Source organism: Uranotaenia lowii, chromosome 1, assembly GCF_029784155.1.
Source record: "Uranotaenia lowii strain MFRU-FL chromosome 1, ASM2978415v1, whole genome shotgun sequence".
Classification (NCBI taxonomy): domain Eukaryota; kingdom Metazoa; phylum Arthropoda; class Insecta; order Diptera; family Culicidae; genus Uranotaenia; species Uranotaenia lowii.
In genome coordinates this window covers 46529281-46549531 of record NC_073691.1, presented here as the reverse complement: position 1 = coordinate 46549531, position 20251 = coordinate 46529281, and the positions used below count along the sequence as shown (strand labels likewise).

Genomic DNA, 20251 nt, shown 5'->3' with positions numbered 1-20251 from the left:
AGCCTTTGGGTTTTTATAGGAACGCAATTATTCAAAGGCCTTCAAGTCTATAAAGTTGGGTCATTCTAGGGCCGCAGGGAGTTCATAGTGTTGCCAAGTCTTTTTAGGGTTTTCAAGTTTTTATTAAACCCGTAGGATGTCTTAGTGACCTTCGGGTCTTTATGGAACCTTTGGATTATTTTAGGGCAGAAGTTTCTTCATAAGATCGTTGAGCCATCAGGTCTTGATCAGATTTTATGGAGCCGTGAGTCTTATTGGGCTGTAGACTCTTCAATAGGCCTTCAGGTCTTTAAGGATTTTCTAAGTCGGTAGGGAGTTAAAAGAGTCACCAAGTCTTTAAACGGTTTTCAAGTCTTCATAGAGCCGTCAGGTCTTTAAAAATCTTGATAGGTCTTTATAGGGTCATCTTCATAAAGCGAATCTTTAAAGGGCTCTTGGGTCTTCATGTCGCGGTTGGGTATTCATAGAGCCGTATAAGGAGGTCATCTGATTTTTTAAGCCTTTGGGTTTTATTAGACCGCAGACTCTTCAAAGGGCCTTCGAGTCTATACGGAGAGCTGTTGAGTCATCTCAGGGCCGTAGGGAGTTCATAGTGCCACTAGTAGATCTTTTTAGGGTAATCAAGTTTTCATAAAAACCGTCAGAGCTTTGTAAAACCGTAGGGTCTCTTAGTGGCTTTCGGTTCTTTATGGAGCCTTTGGATTATTTTAGGGCAGAAGTTTCTGAATAGAATTGTTGTGTGTTTATAGAGCCATCAGGGCCATTAGGAGGTGAAAAGATTTTATGGAGCCGTGGGTCTTTTGAGGGCTGCTGATACTTCAAAAGACCTTCGGGTTTTTAAACAGGGCCGTTGGGATTTTCTAGGGCCGTAGAGAGTTAAAAGAGACGCCATGTGATTGAAAGGGTTTCAAGTCTTCACAGAGCCGTCTGGTCTTTGTAGGGTCACCTTCATAAAGCGTATTTTTAAATGGCCCTTGGGTCTTCAGGTCACCATTGGATATTCATATGGCCGTATAAGGAGATCATAAGATTTTACGTAGCCTTTGGGTCTCTATAGGGTCGCAGATTCTTTAACAGGCCTTTGGGTCTATACAGAGAGCCTTTGTCTCATTCTAGGGCCGTAGGGAGTTCATAGTGCCATAGCAGATCTTTTTAGGGTTTCCAGTTTTCATAAAAAAAATGCAGATCTTTGTAAAACCGTAGGGTCCCTTAGTGACTTTCGGGTCTTTATGGAACCTTCGGATTATTTTAGGGCAAAAGTTTCTTTATATGATTTTAGTGTGTTTTATGGGGCCATTAGGTCTTAAAGAGGTGAACAGATTTTATGAAGCCGTGAGTCTTTATAGAGCTGTAAATTTTTCGTAAAGTCTTCGGGTCTCTAAGGAGAGCCGTTGGGATTTATTAGGGCCGTAGGCAGTCAAAAGATCGACCATGTCTTTGAAGGGTCATCTGTTTATAGGGTCATCTTCACAAAGCGGATCTTTAAAGGGCGCTTGGGTCTTCATGTCGCGGTTGGATATTCATAGGGCCGTATAAGGTGGTCATCAGATTTTATGTAGTCTTTGAGTCTTTATAAGGCTGCAGTTTTTTCAAAAGGCTTTCGAGGCCCATACGGAGAACCGTTGAGTCATTTTAGGGCCGTAGAGAGTCCATAGTAGCACCAGAAGGTCGTTTTAGGATTTTCAAGTTTGGTCTGTATGATGTGATCAGATTTTATGGAGGTGTGAGTCTTTATAAGGCTTTAGAAGGAGAGCCGTTGGGATTTTTTAAGGCCATAGGAAATCAATAGAGCCACAAGGTGTTTATAAAGCTTTTAACTCTTTATAGGTCTTTATAGGTTTCGATAGATGTTTACAGAGTCATCACCAGGGCTTGGTAAGGGATCGCATTCTGACTGTGACTGCGTGAACGAACGAATGTGCGCCGATTGACTTTCACAGTCATAAGCATTCAGTTGAATGCGAAACGGTCGCACTCATTCTGCCGTTTCTTGACTGCTTGTATGGTATTCACTACTGCAGCTTTACGAGAGATGATTTTTTAGTCCTTCATTCTACCGCTCCTCATTCATACCGAAGGTTGCAAACAGAGAGTTTGAACGAATGGAAGCGGGACTGCGATCAGCGTTGCCACATTTAAATCTGTATTTTCGAGCCAAAAAATCTTTTTAATCTGTATAAAATCTCAAAAATCTGTATTGAAATCTGTATAAAAAAAATTAAATTTTTTTTATACATATTTCTGTATTGAAATCTGAATCAAAAATTTCATTTCGGATACTTACGCTGAACTACGGTGACATTTTTATAATGCTACCCTGCTCATTACTGCGGGCTACGATTTGTGCGACAAGTCAAACCAGTGTAAAACGTGACATTTTGTATACGCGAACCATTTTTCATTTAACTTTGTCCGATTAATTGTAACGGACAAAATACATGTCCGCTACGTGCGAAATATAAGGTTACTCAAAGATTTAGGTCGATATATTCCGTTAAATATAACGATCAGTGTCCTTCTGAGGTTTAACAATCAGTTGGGATTTGAACATTGCGTCGATAATCTTTATCCTTTAAAAGTTACATTTCCCATAATGCAATGACCAATTTTGGTATATGATTCTAAAACAAAGGTTTTAAAACTTTCTTCAACCCTTTGCTTGTTGTATTGCATTGTAACAGTTCTGAACTCTAATCTGGAAATTTTTCCGTATTTGCAAGCGTGAAAATTGATGGATGATTGAGTCATCAAAATATATGGTTATTGATTGACTCGAAGTATAATTAAAATATCTTGGAAAGTATCTGAATTTCTAAAAATCTGTATGAAATCTGTATAAATTTTAAATTATCTGTGATCTGTATATACAGATTCTGTGTTTGAAAATTTCCAAAAAATCTGTATACTTACAGAAAAATCTGTATACACTGCCGGCCAAAAGTTTGGGATCACCCACTAAAAAACATGCAAATTTTGATCGTTCATATCTCAGCCGTCTTAGGACATATTGAAAATCTTCTGATCTCATTTGAAAGATAATGAGCAATAGCTATCTCGGAGGTATTTTGCTCAAATATAATGTTTTAGTTTTGAACTTAAAACTTAACCTAAAGTTATAACATTTTCAAAAAGTCGCACTCAATATTCAAAGCCGATCATCTCGGGATAGGGTGGACCAAATCTCAAAATTTGAGTGGCATTAGAATTCCTGTTCTTTACTTCTCAAAACACAATCAAAAAAATTTGAGAAAAAATTCAAGAATGTATTTTTAATTAATAAAATAGACACTCGAGTTATCGTCCAAAAGTTTGGGATCACCTCTTTGTATGGTGAGTTTGGGATCATTCTTATAAAAACATGCAAATTTGTTTTATTCATATCTTTCTCATCTAACTTCGTATTGCAGAGCTGAAGGGTTCATTTGAAAGCTTAGGAATTGTTGTTTTTTAATAAATTCATTCAAAAATTATATTTTAAGGTGAGAACTATAAAAAAAATCTGAGAACTTTCAAAAAAACAATTAATTTCAGGTGATTTTTTTATGGTTATCACTTCAAAATATAATTTTTGAATGAATTTATTAAAAAACAACAATTCCTAAGCTTCCAAATGAACCCTTCAGCTCTGCAATACGATGTTAGATGAGAAAGATATGAATAAAACAAATTTGCATGTTTTTATAAGAATGATCCCAAACTCACCATACAAAGAGGTGATCCCAAACTTTTGGACGATAACTCGAGTGTCTATTTTATTAATTAAAAATACATTCTTGAATTTTTTCTCAAATTTTTTTGATTGTGTTTTGAGAAGTAAAGAACAGGAATTCTAATGCCTTTCAAATTTTGAGATTTGGTCCACCCTATCCCGAGATGATCGGCTTTGAATATTGAGTGCGACTTTTTGAAAATGTTATAGCTTTAGGTTAAGTTTTAAGTTCAAAACTAAAACATTATATTTGGGCAAAATACCTCCGAGATAGCTATTGCTCATTATCTTTCAAATGAGATCAGAAGATTTTCAATATGTCCTAAGACGGCTGAGATATGAACGATCAAAATTTGCATGTTTTTTAGTGGGTGATCCCAAACTTTTGGCCGGCAGTGTATGTGGTAACGCTGACTGCGATTCTGCCAAGGTTAAGGACATTTTTCGCTCTCAATTTTTCTCTCCGGTCGTAACGTTCGTCGTGTGGCTCGTGCTGCTACTGCTAGCCCCTACCAACCAACTAGTTAAAGCGTATGGAATGTGTTGGATGGGTTGGGTGGAAAGTTTGTATCACATTTGGAAAAAAGGCTGAAGTAATTTAAGCCACTCTAGAACAAGCGATTTAATTATTTTAAACATGATCATTCATAGCATAAACTAATGCTAAGTTCTTTTTGAAATGAGATGCTGATAGCTCATTTCTTAGTAATTGGACATTCAAAACTTTTAAAGCATTATGTCTTGATGATGCATTTCTGGAAGTGAAATTAAAATATAACCATTAGACCGCTGCAAAAACGAATTTTTGCTCCCATATGTTTTTTCGATGCTTTTTTGGCCACCAAGCATCAGTGCAAAATTTGAGATAATTTGGTAGATTCCTGAATTAACGCAACGCGTTTCAATTTTGTATGGAAATTTGTATGAAAAAAAATGCATATTAAATCGTCCAGAAAATTCAAATAAGCTCGAAATAAACTCGGTCTTTGAACTTTGGTTTTGACTATTCTTAAGCTTTATTTTTTGCTAACATGACAAGCAGTTAAGCATTTCACGAAAAAAGTTATAAACATTTCAAAATAAAAAAAAAAAAAAACAGAATTCATTGAAAAGTATTTATTAAGGGCAGACTTTGCTTGCTAGAGCTTTTCATAATTTCATGAAATGTTTTTGCAAAGATTATAAAAATCAACAAAAATTCTGGCTATTGCAAAGCAATTTTTTGAGAGTTTTTATTCTCATCCTACGGTTACACTGCTTTCAATTAAGCAGTCAAAAAGGCTAAAATTAAATAAAATTATTTTGAAACAAAAAGTTTGTATAACATTCAATATCTTTACTGGGGTACAAGTTACGTTTGTGCTTTGTTCACTTGAATGTTACTGCAAGAATCAAGGAATATTTTTCATCCAAAGTTATATTTTTAGAAACTTGCAGTACATCTCTTGGAGATTTTTTAATATTTTTTTTGTTTTTCCATTTAAATTTCCATACAAAATTAAAACTCGTTGCGCTTATTCAGGACTGGATGGATCGCTTCAAAAATTTTTATTGCTATTTTTGGTAGCAAAAACAACCAAAAAAAGTTAAGGGAGGTGTGAAAATTTAAAAATTGGAAATTTTCATACTAGGCTTGCAGCGGTCTAATAACCATTGCCAAAGACTCAAAACAGCAATTCCATCAAATATAAATCCAAAAATAATTCACTATGATTTACATAATGCATTGCACCAAAATCATGTCTTCGGACGCGTTGAAGAGAACTGGTTTTTAAAGAATAGAAAATTTTACACTGAAAAATAATGAAACCTTTTAAATATGAGAGAGTGGGGAATCATGGGTCACTATTTTCTATGATCGAAAAAAATTAAAAACCTAGCAGGCGAAAGTTTTGGCAACATTCCTAATATATGATGGACAAAATATTTTTTATAACTCTTCATTTGGCATAAGAATACTTTACAGAAAGGAAAATCGTAATTTAAATTCTAAATGTGTATATGAACATAAAAATATAGGTGGTCTAAGATACCCTACAAAATGTGGCCCACCACTGCCCACAAGCTATGATTTGCAAATTGGTTGCGTTTATGTGACTTTTTATTGATGTTTCATCAAAAATTCCTTTTCCACGTGAAAAAAATGACAAAACTAAGATCATAAGCGTATGAGCATATTTTTTATGAATTTAAGGTTCCCGATCGATGCAATTTGCGAGTGCTTTTTTTAGCTTGATAAAAAAAAGAAGCATATGATGCGTATTTAAGTCAACAACATATAGAAAAATATGCTTACGCGAAGCAACGACGATGACAGTTGGATTGAAATTTTTATCACAACACGCACACCTGAAATATTTAAACATGGCCCACGTTACCCCACTCTCCCCTATAAAAAGTAAGAAAAAAACTAAAATTAAAATGACAATTTTTTTAATTTTTATCATATAATGTAGAAGTCACTCGCATTCCACACAGAACTGCTGCACCGAATAAGCATATTCACTTCTACCTACTCAGTGACTGCGGTTTGACTGCCGAGGTGAATGTTTTTTTCGAAGTCGTTTGACTGTAAAATGACCGTGGACGGTAGAAGCATGAATGGGGTTTGAGCAAAGCAGGACGAATTGAACGAGAGAGGATTTCTTAGAGCAATGGAAGAACGAATGCGACACGAATGCTCCCAGTCGCGTTTGAAACGAATGGGTTGCGAAGGACCGCACAAAAAGGAATGCATGCAATTGACTGAGCCAGTGTGTTGACTGCTGATGAAAAAAGGGATCGCCTCAAGCCCTGGTCATCACCACAAAGCGGTTAGAGGGCCCTTGAGAATTCATTAACTCACATACATTTATGATCTCAATGAAACTTCATGTTTCTTTGAAAAGATTTGCAGAGAGAACCGTAGGGCCGTTAAAAGGCCTTCGAGTCTTTATGCAGCCTTTGGATCTTTCTAGAGCAGAAGTTTTTTCATAAAGTTGTCGGGTTTAAAGATGGCCTTAATATTTTACGAAGCCGTTTGGGTCTGAGATATTTAAAGGGCCGTAGGTTCTTCACTGTTTAGGCTTTCGAGTCTCGAGTCTTTCTAGGGCTGTAGAGAGTTCATAGGGCCACAAGGTCTATATAGAGTTTTCGAGTCTTTAAAGAGCCGTCAGATTTTTATAGGTCCTGAAAAGGTCTTTATCGGGCCATCTTTGAAGGGTGGATCTGTAATGGTCCTTCTGGCCTTCATGTCACCGTTAAGTCTTTAAAGGGCCTTCGGGAATTTATAGAGCCTTTGGATAGTATTCTGATTGGGTCTTCCTAGCCTTTAAGTCAGATCAGATCCTTATAGGTCTTAATAGATACTTATAATGCCATCTTTATATGGGGATCTTAAAAGGGCCTTCGGGTCGTCGTTGGTGATTCAGAGGGTCTTCACAGATCGGTCAGATCCATCATAGAGGTAAATTATATAAAAAGTGATCAAAATTGATAATGTCAAATTAAAGCATTTTGGACCTTTTAGTCTATATGCCTTGGAGACATACTTCCTATGTACCAAAGGATTTAAAATGAGCGATCAATAACCCTGTTTAAGTAACTTATCTAACATATTTAGAAAAAATTTTTTTTTTAAGTTTTCATTTAAGAGTATTGTTGTCTTTGTCGAGATTTTAGATCATAAAAAATGGAAATAATTTTATTCAGACGTCAACGTTAAAGAGGCTAAACGTTAATTGTAAGAACAGTTGGGATCAAATATTATTTTGCATAAGAAAACGAAAGTAGTAGGGATATTTACAAAGTTAAAAGCAATATGTTGAATTCAGAATGTTTTGAATAACTAAACTAATTTTATATTTTTATCTTTTGAAATAAAGATCTTATGATCAAGGTTGTCGAAAAAATCCTATTTTTCGACAAAAAATTCTGACTTTCTGACTTTTATCCGAAAATTCTGTGACGGTTTTCTGTGATGCTTTTTTCATAAATTTTATTCAAAAGTCATGTCAAATTGCGTGTTTTGTTACATTTTGAAAATCAATTAACGTTACCAATTTTATAATTTTTTTTTCAATTCGAAGATAATAATCCAAAGTTCATGTTGACATAAAAAATTGAATTTTGAAAAACACATCCAAAAGTTTAAAATTCTGTGAAATCTGTGAATATTTCTAAAATTCTGGGTTCTGTGACACAGATTCTGTAACGAAAATTGGCTCAAAATTCTGTGAAATTATAATTTTTTCTGTGATTTCGGCAACCTTGCTCATGAGATGTGCAAACTACCACATGGAGAGACCAGAGACGGTGTATTTTCTTTTTGGTTAAAATGAACGACTGAAAATGATATTAAGGCACGTGGGTTTTAATTGGTAATTTTTTATTAAAAAAAAATGTGAAAATTTGTTCGAAGGTTGGCATTTTTTTCTTGTTTATTTTGTTTTTGTGCTATGCAAAACAAATTTCAATATTTATAGAGCTTACTGCAAACGTAAAAAAGAAGAAAAAAAAACATCGCAAACAAAGAAGTGATTTGGGGTTTGGTTTTGGAATCTTTAACACTTCGAATGATTTGATCTACATACATTAGTTTTTTCTTGAGTTTGCAAACATAATATGCTCAATTTAATAATGTTCAATTGTCATTGTTAGAATAAACCAAACTTGTCATAAAGTACAAATATAAACTTACAACAATTTCACAATGTATTTTGTAGTTAATTTCTACAGAAGTTTATTATTTAAGGCCTGCAACATCATCTTAAACTGTTGCAATTTAGTGCGTCAAATTTTTCGAACCTACGTTAGAAAAGAAGGAGGAAGTAAATTTTTCATCCTTATTTTCAACCAACCTTTTTTTTGAATAATTATTTTAATTTTTTATTCTCGATCCAAAATCTGAATCTGAATCCAGAATTTTGAATTTGATTTGAGAATAAAAATTTAAAATCCTACAAAGCCTAAAGTGATGATCTCAGAAGATCACGCTTATCATGCTTAATTTAATCCCATTTATGTATGACTTCCTCGTTTTGAAAACTCCAATGTTACATTTCGCTCCACCAAACCGGAAATTAACTATGAAACACAACTAATTAAATTGGATGACACTAAACTGCTCTTTTCCCAACTAAAGAAGGGCAGGAAATTCAAGGATGTTGAGAGTACTCTCATAGTACATACCTACATACTTTTTTTTCATTTCTGTTTTGCTCGAGCAGCGGTGGGAATAATAATTATTTCTATCTTTCCTCCGCCATCCAGTCAGTCCGGTTTTCTAAAGCCCATGGAAAACCTAACGGAGTGAAAGGGACGCAGAGTGAGCGTTCAGCGTACAAGGAAAACCTCATTTCTAATGCAGACATTTTCCCACAAGCTCCCCGAACGACGGAACGTGCCCGATGTAGCATAATATGGCGAAACCGCCTTGAAATCAACCGTATAGAAAAGTTTGCGGGGCCATTTCACAACGTCGCGCACTCCCGGGGTTGCTTCCAGGCCTCCCCTCTCTGGAGTCACCCCTTTTGGAGAGCACGCTTTACAAACAGGAAACAAAACTACTTTAACTTCCGGCAAAGTGAAAACTAGTTTTCACTGCTGGTCTGCGTCCCAACAAACTCTGTTTTTTTCGTTCCGTTTTCCTCCCCACTTTTCCGTTTGCCCGGGCTTCTCAGCATAACTGTTTTCTTATGGTTTTGTTAGTTTTGCAATTGGCGTGAAACTATTTGGTGCCGCCGCCGCCTTCGTTAGTGTCCTTTCTCATGGGAGACCCAGTCGTCTGATTTCCTCGGACGAATGCATTCCTTCATCGCCCTCCTACTTTTTGCATAGCGCTCGATTTTCCTTGCCAGTAGGCAATTTTCCTACTGATGGTTTACATTTTTCCGGTGAGTAATTTATCCGGGGACAAAAAAACGAATAAAAAGAAAAACACCGCAGCCAGAAGGCCGCCAAATGATTGTGATTAAGAATTGAGACAGAACCCTGCCTGCCTCTCACCCTCTTCATCAGCAGAGTAGTTCAAGCGAATCCCTTTCGGCCTCAACAATTACCCCGGCACTTTTCCGGGTGCAGACTGATGGTTTTTGAGCTTTTTCTTTTTCATCATTTTTCCGTGTACCTTCCGTGAGGGGTGCATTTCCCCTTTTCGAAAGAAGATGACGACTGTGATGGGACCAGACAGCTTAGGGAATTCTTACTGCCGGCCGGAGGAAACTTTTACTTTACCGGAATATGTATGGCGGGGTTCCGGTTTCTTCTACATGGAAAAGTCCTACACAAAGTTGGGCGCTGGAATTTGTGAGGTGTTGCGAAAGTTGTTGGAACTTTTTTGAAGCAACTTTCTACAAGGTTTCCAATTTTTTTAAGGTTGCTTCATTTGAGCGAACTTTTTTGTTTAAAGTTTATGATCGGAAGTTTTCGCTTGCGTCTTGAGAGATGTATACGCCATTCTTGCTAAAAGTTTCTGGGTCATAACTAGTGTGTGCGGGGAACAATTTTGTAATGTCTTAGTTCAAATTACTGTACATATATATTCAGGATGAAAAATTCTTCTGTCATGGAGGGATTCGCAGTTTTGGGTGTGATTTACAGCTTTTTTTTTACTTCTAAACCAAAGTTGGCAGAACAAACTTTCTGCGTAGCACGGAAATCAATTTTTGTATAGGAACACGCAAAACACATCAAATTTATGCTAGTTATGTTCAAACATGAGCGCGTGGAGACAAATGGCATCAACACCGAATTGTTGCACTTGGTTCAAGCTTCAATGTGATCTATTAGTTTTCAAAATCCACTTGCACGTTTTGCAATAAACGCTCGTGAAGTTGATAAAAAATAAAACTTAAAATTGAAATGAATTTGCTAGGAAACGTTGGCGAATGTTGAAATCTTGTGCAAAACGTGAGATTCGAATGCCTCAACAAATGTTTAGAACATCTTATTCATGTAAACCTCATGGTCCAGTATAAAAACCTACTTAAAAGAAATTTTTAATAATTTTCAAAATAAAACCTCTATAAATCTGCTTTGAACAGAAATAGAGTATTGATGTTTTAAACAAAATTTCATATTTTTGCATATTCTACAACTTTGTAGAACAAACTAAAGCTCTATCTCTTGAAACAAAAAAGTTAGAATTTTTAATTTTTTCGTATCAGACTTTGACTAATGCTGATGCTTTGAAGTTATGAAGCATGTGCGAAGGAGCAAATGTTCTGAAGACACTTCAGAGCTAAAATGACAACAAAGGCGCTAGGAAAAAAGTTCCAGTTTTTGCACTTTCGTACTGTGCACTGAAGGGTTCCCGAATAAGCATAGAAACATTACTGTACCCCAAATACCCACCCCTATTAAAGTTGGTTTCTTTCGTATGACTTATTCTATAGATATGCAACAAAAATGTATGGAGCTCCCGTTTCCTCTTCCTATTTCACTCAATGGAAGAAAGGAACGGTCTCAAATAATTAAAAAAAAACATTACTCATATCAAAATACAAGCCCGTATAAAATTCGGTAACTTTCAACTGATTAATTCTTGACATCTTAAAAAAACTATGGTGATCTCCTCTCTTTTTCCATTCTTTCACTGGGATCAGGGAGGGGTCTCAAACAGCCCTAGAGCCTTTTTCCGTATTCGCATATCCTTCCATGCCAAATTTAGTTCCATTTGTTCGATTTCTCCAGTTATGCAAAAAATTGTATGGGAGCCCCCCCCCTCCCCCCTTCCTGTTTCTTCAATGGAAGGAGAGAAGGGCTTCGGACCATCTTGGGAACATTTCACTCACAAAAATACCCTCGCATTCAAATTTGATTCCCCTCGCTTGATCAGTTATCGAATTTTGCAAAGAATTGCATGGCCCCCTCCCCTTTTTCTATCTTCCCAATGCAAGTCTGGAGGAGTCTCAAAAAGTCATAGAAAATTTTCCTTTATTCAAATATTCTCCCACGTAAATTTGGTTCCATTTGCTCGAATAGTTAACGAATGATGCAAAAAACTTTGTATGAAAGCCCCCCTCCCCTAACCATTCTCATCACTGGAAGAAGAGAAGGGTCTCAAATAATCATTAAAAGATTTCTCATATCTAAACACCCTCGTATGAAAAATTTGGTTCCGTTTGCTGGACTAATTCTAGAATTTTGAAAAAAAAATTGTAAGAGAGCCCCCTTCTCCCCTTCATATTTCTCCACTTAAAATATTCATAGATATATTTTTCGTAGCCGAATACCATTTCATGTCACGCAAAATTTGGAAAAAAATATACCCCTTCTCTCCTCCTTGTCACATATTGTCACTACTTTTATCACCCCCCCCCCCCCCTTTTTGTATTACGTCTCATGCCTCATTAGCATTCCAGTTTTACCCAGAGCTTGTCCAGATTTTCAAAAATTGGGAGTCCGGTTGCCCGGATATCGAGGAAAAAAGCTCTGTTTTGTCCAGGATTGTTCACAATTTTTACGTTTTTCAAATTTTTAATTCTAAAATAAGATTCGCCCTCGTAAATTTGCCTTCGTAAAAATCATTTTTTGTGTGTTTATTTTCAGCTTATCTCTTGCCTTTTTATGGAAAATACGTAGATTTTGGCTGGATTTGCCCGGATATTGAGATTGAGATTGAAGAATTGAGTCTTAATACAAATTAAAGTTTGACAGCTTTTCAAACTCGAATCAGCATTGAGAATGAACGAAAATTTCAATTCTGAAAATAAGATGCTAAACATTTGTTATCAATAACTAAATTGACATTTTCACCTTGAAGCAGTTGTTTTAATAATTATATTGTATGTATGGAAAAAAATTTAGACCTTTGAGTCTTTGCACATATTAAAAATTTCATGATGCGTGCAGCCAGGGCCGTAGGAAGAACCAGCTCATGGGGGGGTTTTTAGTGACAATTTTTTTTCATTTAAATTTTTTGCTTGAACAATACATACATTAAGAATAGTAAAAAAAACTTTTTTAAGTTTGAGAATTAAGTCCTATAAGTTGCCAATTTTTTATCAAGAATATTAAAAAAATAAATTAGGGATTTGAAGATTGTATTTTAAAGAAAAACTTTTTATATTTACTTAAATAAGAAAGAAGTGAGCTTGTTCTTTTTTAACTACAAGCATGACCAGTTGAGGCATGAGTAAACCTTATTTATTTGGTTCAGAGTTCTCAAACAGAAATCTCACATTTGAATTCTGGATTATTGGCTTTCAATGAGAATTCTTTCTTCAGTTATTTATTCGAAACTAGCTGATCCCATACGAACTTCGTTTCGCTTTCAACTTGGAATATGTCATATGTCAATATGTCAATATGGGAACACACTCTGGAATCAATTGCTCAACTCTTAAAACCCTCACGTGCAAATTTTCATCACAATCCGACAAAAAAACGTCAATATCGCGAAAACAATATTTGTCTTGTATGGACGACCCCCTTCAGAAGGGGCTATCCGAAAATCTGATATCGTTTTTCATCATTCCTGGTCCTAATGAGTATCCATGCCAAATTTCAGCTCTCTAGGTCTTAAGATGGCTGAGTCTATAGAGTATAAAAAAAAAACAAACAAACATACAGAAATTGCTTTTTATATATTTATATAGATTCAACTTGTGAATCTGAAGGAAAATTGCAAATGATGAAACTGTTTCAGATTTTTCAATTCTGGATCACCATTATGAAACTTCCTTTAAATTAAAAATTTCAAATCTTAGAAATGGTTTGTAATTTTAAATATTTTCTTTTCATGATCCGAAAGAATGAGTTACGAACATGAATGTTTGAAAAACAGAACCGAGATTCGAACAATGATTTTTTTACTAACGATGATCCAAGCTGAAGTCCAGTAACAATACACTGAAGACAGAATTTGAATTTAAATGTTTTCAGCAAAATTAGAACCACAAAATCCGGAATTATTCAAGCCTAAGCTTTCCAGACATTTTTTGCCAAGTATCTAGGCCGTGGAAATTCTGGATATTTTTTCCAACATCTGCTGATTTTTTAAATTATAAAATCAAAACTATAAAGAAAAACATTGACTTATGTTTATCCAAACAAATTAAATACATCAAATACAATTTTGAATTATGATTTAAGGTTTTAAAAAATTGTTCATATCAACTTTTATAAAATTTACTCAAAACATTTAAACGCAAAAAAACATTATTGAAATGACAACTAAAATTTTTGTTTGATTTTGCAAATGAAGAGCAAAAATTCGGCAAAAAATCTGGGCGATTTGGGAAGCAAATATTTTAATTCGATATTCGGGGCAAAATTTCTATCAATATTCTGGGATAGAACAGGGATCAAGTTTTGGCATTAGTTCTGAGTTGAGATTGTACTATTGAATGATTTTAGTAATTCATCAAAATTTTATTATGAATTTGGAGTTTTTAGTTTTGAGAAAAACACTTTGCTTGGTATTTTTGGACCCTCATGGGGGTGGGGGGTTAACCTTCAAAACACCCCCCGTTCCTACGGCCATGCGTGCAGCCAATAATTACCAAAAGCACACAAATTTTTAACGAAGTTTCAGTAACGGACATATTTTTTTTCATTTTTAATTAAAAGTTAATCACCGTTGATTTATTTTTATTAATTTTTTTAAACTTTCAATTATCCTTGAACTGATGTTGCCAGTTTTAATGTACTGTTTCTTTACTATTTTTTTATTAAGGCTTCAAAATTTCATTATTACAGATTAATACTGGTCAAATCACATTTTTTTTCCAATAATCTAAGCTTTGCGAGTATAATGAATAATATACAACGTTTCGAATTTAATTGTGAACTTAATTAATAATAGATTTCAGAAACTTACATTTAAGTGCCTTTGTAATAACGGAAATGCCAGCGGAAAGAGATTGAGGTTATATCTTTGATTTTCAAATGAGTCGTTTTGGGTCAATCAGCGCTTCCTAGTAGATTTTAATGTAAGATAACTATATCTGACTAATAAATTTAACTAAGATTTATTTTTGGTAGAAATCTTACCAAAATCTGTTAGAACAGATGACTATTTTTCACGACTTGCTGCTACAGAAATTAAGGCCAAAATTCCCAACTATAAACGTAAAAGTTAAGGTAAAAATAACACTTGAATAAATCCTCTCGATTACCTACACTTTCATACAGAAAATATAACTGAATATAACCGGGTTTAAACTAGATTTTCCAATAAATTCGAGATTTGCCAAACTACTACTTTGTAAACACGTTTTTCCCATTTCACAGATTTTTCATGACATTCCGCTTTTGCTACATTCTAAACAACTATGTAAATACGAGAGCCTGGGACTCACATCTCATTTTCATCCAGCTTACGAGGGGCTTCGCCAACAGTCACTGAATGACCCTGCGGAAAATACGGAACAACTGTAGGAGGAATCAATCATCAAAATTTTTTAGCTTTCCAATATCATCCAGACCATGATGAATCTAGATCATGTCTAGAGAGTGATGAGACCATGATGAATCTAGATCTAGAGGTGGTCTCACTTTGGCAAAAAGTAAACGAGGGTTGGATGCGTAGGAGGGGGCGAAACGCAGCGGAAATTTGACAGCTGCTCCTAGCTTGGGTTGCCAGGTGCCCAGATTTGTCTGTTAAACACAGACTTTTTACCATTCGTCCAGATATTGGACAGACACAAATTTTGCCCACATTTTAGCACAGAGTGCCCAGATTATACCGACTTTTAAAATTGAGTGAAGAAATCAATTATCATGTACCGAATATGATCCGTAAGTGCCAGAATACAAAACACAAAAAAAAACTCCCCCCCCCCTTGTGCAGAGACATACGCAGACTTTTTTTTCCAAATTGCCCAGATTTTTTTTCTCAACACCTGGCATCCCTGCTGCTGGCTGGCTGGGATGCCAGGTGCTCTGATTTTTTGTAAAACACGGAGTTTTGAAAATCATCAAGATATTTCTAAGACAAAGATTTCGCCATGATTTTTGCAAATATAATTCATAGTATCAAAAAAAAAATACTTCCAGCTGAGTTCCGGGCTGGTAAGCAAAGCTGGAAGACGTTGGATCTATAAACGAAAGTGTCAGCTTTGTCGGTAGCGGTGAGTAATATTAATTATATATTACTTATGACAAATTTATGCTTATTCAACAATTTTTTTCTTCCAAGAGCTGTCTAGAAGCAGCAGAAAGTCATCGAAGCGGATAGTAACGTGGCGAGGCATTACATTCCATCGCCCGAGAAGCGACTGGCCTTTCTGCAGGAACATCCGATCTTCATCGAGATGAAACAGCTGCTTCAGGAGGACCCCCGCCTGTTACCATCGCTGCTTCACAAGATCCAATCGAGTAATTCGAATCTAATAAATATCATTTGGGAATACCAGATGAAGTTTTTGGCACTTTTGAACGAAGGAACCGATGAGCTGAAGGGTAGTGGAAGGGGCGGCGTCAGCAGTCCGACCTTGATGCCAACGATCGGACAAGCAACATCCGGTTTAGAATTTTGGTTATTTGGTCCACCCTTAAAAGATCCTTCCTATTATCACGGTTAATCACAGCTATTTCGGAGCGTCCGAAAAGTGCGGAGTGTATTGTAATTTAAGATACAAAAAAGTATTTCGAATAAAATGAATTCATTGAGTATTCTTATAATTTCTTTGTTTCCGAAAGTCTAATTTTAATAAAATAAAATAAACTAAAGCACAATTTGGTTTTAAATCTTTTGATCTTTGGTCTACGATAAGCTTGTGCACAGACATACATAGACTTTTTTCCAAATTCCTCTGAGTTTTTATCTCAAACACCTGGCATCCCTGAACCCCCTTTTTCGTAAACACTTCAGCCAGCTGTCAAAACTTTTTTCAATATGGCTGAACTTGCGATTTGGCATGTGAGATCACCATACTAGATTCATCATGATCCAGACCTCTTCAAAATGGTCTTTTTCTTCTTCTTCTCATTCTACTAGCCGACTAGCTACTATTATGGTTCAGTTACAGAGACTATATGAACAACGTCTCTTTTTATACTCCGTAGAATTTACAATCTTTTATACTTCGTAGGGATATATTGTATTATTTTTTACTCCGATAGGTTAACAATTTCCGTTTTCTTTGTTAAATTGTTTCATTTCGTTGTATATGTGTACGTTTAACGTCCGAAGACTTACAAAACCATGAATAATTTCAACTTTCGAACCTCAATTCCCGAAATTTTCTTACCGACACAAGGCCGCCACGTCAATTGAAGTGATGTTGCTCTAAGAGTATTCTTCAATCAGGCATTACCCGTGAACTTAAAACAATTTGATGAGAGTTAACGATCTCAATTAGCGGAACCAAACATTTGTGGAACTTTTTAATACGCTAGCTTATTGAAAATTTAGCAACAACTCGTCCACGATTTCTTTCAGAATTTTTAAGTAACGTTTACATGAGTAAATTTGAACTTTGAACTTTTAGGTTTGTATGAAAAAATTGAATATTTTGTACTGAAAAATCAACATAGTTTTTATTTCTTCTGTGGAACCGAGTCTGCTTATGGGTTTTGTGCCAATTTATAAATTCTTCAAAGGAAATTTTCCTCTGAACAACTTTGTAACTTATTAGGCAAAAAAGTTATTAGCTGATTAACAGAGGTATGTCTTTTGGCATTGAAAAACAACAAATTCAATTGACACCACTGTTTGTGCCCCGCGAAGTATTGCATGAAAAGAAGCCATGTGATATGTCGCTAGGCAACCAGCAGTGATGTCAATTTAATTTATAGTTTATTAATGCCAAAAGACATACTCCTATTAATCAACTAATAACTTTTTTTGTCAAATAAGATACGAATAAGATTTGACAGCACTTTTTTGTCAAATAAGATACGAAGTAATGGTCTTCGATAAAGTTATTCAGCGGAAAAATTCCTTTGAAGAATTTATAAATTGGCACAAAACCCATAAGCAGACTCGGTTCCACAAAAGAAACAAAAATTATGTTGTTTTTTCAGAACAAAATATTCAATTTTCCCATACAAACCTTAAAGTTCAAATGTATTCATGTAAACGTCATTTAAAAATTCTGCAAAAATCATGGATGAGTTTTGAACCAAACGAAGCTTTAAGACCCCAGGATTTGAGAAATTCAAAAATGACTTCAAATCGACTCAGTCATTCGTTGCGCACCAAATTGAAAAATGAAGTCTTTTGCTGTGTGTGTCGCAGCAATCAAGATGTTGATCTCTCAAATTTGTCATGACACTGTAAGCTTATGTCGCTGACCAAAACTTAGTATCGCATGACAAAGACATGCAAGGCTATATTAAAATCGACTGACATTGGATGTCTGACAGTGACCATTTGCAGCTCTGGTTATAATTAACTGAAAAATGCTATATTTTTTAATATATCTCTTTCCCTACATGAAATATATAATTGATATGTTCCACAAACTTGTGTGTTTCAATATTTTTTTTTTCTAAACTTTTGTGAAGACAGAAAGTCTTTAAACTTATTTTTTTAGGAAATATTTTTTTACCTCCCTTCTTTCTGGTTGGCTAAATTTTTTTTTTTTTCTTTCAAGAATATGAAAGATCATTAAAATAAATTAAAATGTTTTGAAGACATCAAATGTCTATCATTTAACGTTTGGCCGCAATTAGTTTTTATCGCTGTTTTGTCCATTTACCCATGTGGGCGTCGGAGAGCCGTTGTATCCTTTTATAAAAATTCATGTCATTTACGGCTTATGTTCTTGATTCTTTTGATATTTCATGTTTTTCTAATCACCTTCGAAAATTTCATAATTTTCAGGTACGAAGATGTACCAAGACGAACCCAAAATATTAGATTTGCTACATAGGTTTTGGCTTTTGTAAGATGCCAACCAAAGTCATTCTTTAAAAAAGTAGTCCTATATGATGTTTGGAAATTTTTTTTTGGACATATAATGAAGAGCCGCACCAAGAGCAGTCTTAAGACTGTTGAGAAAATTCCATAGGGAAGTGTTTCGGAACAATTATTTAGCCTTTTTTTTAGAAATGAACATAAACACATGCAGGATTTTAATGAAACTTGATGATTCCTCGAAGAAATTTGTTCACTTAACTCTAAGCGTACAACTTTCGAGGATGTGATGGCTAGTCTAGGGTTACCATATCATGCAACGCCAAAAAGAGTACATTGCGAAAAAAAATGTAACGATCAACGGTTATTCAAAAACCGCCAATTTGTTGCAAGGTAAATAACTTACATGACAAATGCTCAGAAGTTTGAGTTGGATTATTCAAAGTTCTCGAGAAAGCACACCAAAGCTGATAAAGAAACTGCATTTTAAAAATGGTTATTTTAAATATAAGCGAATTTTTAATTCTTTAAAAATAATGTTGCTGATTCGTGTTGTGGGTGTTATGCATATTGTCTACTGTCCAGGAGTTTATTGCATACTCAAAGGCGCTTATTTTGAACGAAAAATCCCGATTAATCCATTAGTATTTATCCTTTGAAACATTCAACAAAAGAAGCAAAACTGAAGTGTTGTGCAACGAATGCATAAAAAGCTCTTGTATTTATAAGGATACAATATTCAAGTATCAGAAGAAATAAGTTAATTTATATAAGAAATTTTCTTTTAATTCCTTTCACAAAAAAGTACATTTCGTAAAATTTCACAAAAAGAAGAGTACGCTCATTTTACGTACTCTTAAAAGAGTACGTATGGTAACCCTAGGCTAGCATCTTACAAATGCTACCACCAACCCACAGAGAGTGTACTTTGATTCGATCTCATGACCGTTGGCTCAGAAGACTGCGGCATTGAATGAAGCTTTGGCAACTCCTCGAATGAGATTCTACAGAATACGAAAAAACCGAACTCAAGTGTTGTACTCTTAAAAATCTGTAATATTAACTTGGTAGCTTTATTCGTACAAACTCAAACATTGAAATTTGATTTTTTTTTGTAATAGCAATGTCATCGAAAGTTGAGCCTTCCAGGCGATAAGCTTCCGGGGTCTGCTGATACAACAAAGATATGAGTAATACGTATTTGCCGCTTTGTTGAGGGCAAGTCTGGGAAACTACTATAGTGGGGGCACTGTTTTGTTACATCCCATTTTCCCATCGCAATCAATCATCCGTCAGTCAACTACAGAACAAAAACTAGCGGAAACACACCCACGCATGCATAGGTTTGGAAAAGTTTAAGCCAAAAACAAAAAACTGTCGGAGATAGTTTGGTTCAATTGGGGTTTTACAAAAAAAAACTTGGGCTTATCGAAACCATTTATTTTAACTTCAGTTCGAAACTTCAACTTTGTTGATGCTGATGGGATATAGAATTTTTGGATTATTTGAACTACCTTTTCGCCAATCCAGTCTTGAGGCTTGTCATAAATCATAACAAACGGGGAAAACCGGGAATGACTCTCTGGGATTAGTATCAATCCCCGGTATCGATCCTTACTTCGAGGTTGTTGGGACGGCAACACAAATAGGTCAGCCGAACCGAACGAAATCAAACTAACAAACATGTAATGGCATTCCGTTCGAAATCCGAAACAATCCTTCCTGATTATGCCATCCGTTGTTGTTACGCTCTCTAG

General features: G+C 35.2%; 1 protein-coding gene across 3 annotated transcripts in view; it reads right to left on the bottom strand.

The window, feature by feature from the left end:
- LOC129739612 (double-stranded RNA-specific editase Adar) overlaps positions 1-20251 on the bottom strand; it is a 184358-nt gene that overhangs the window by 134003 nt on the left and 30104 nt on the right. The gene's annotated exons all lie outside the window — the stretch shown is intronic.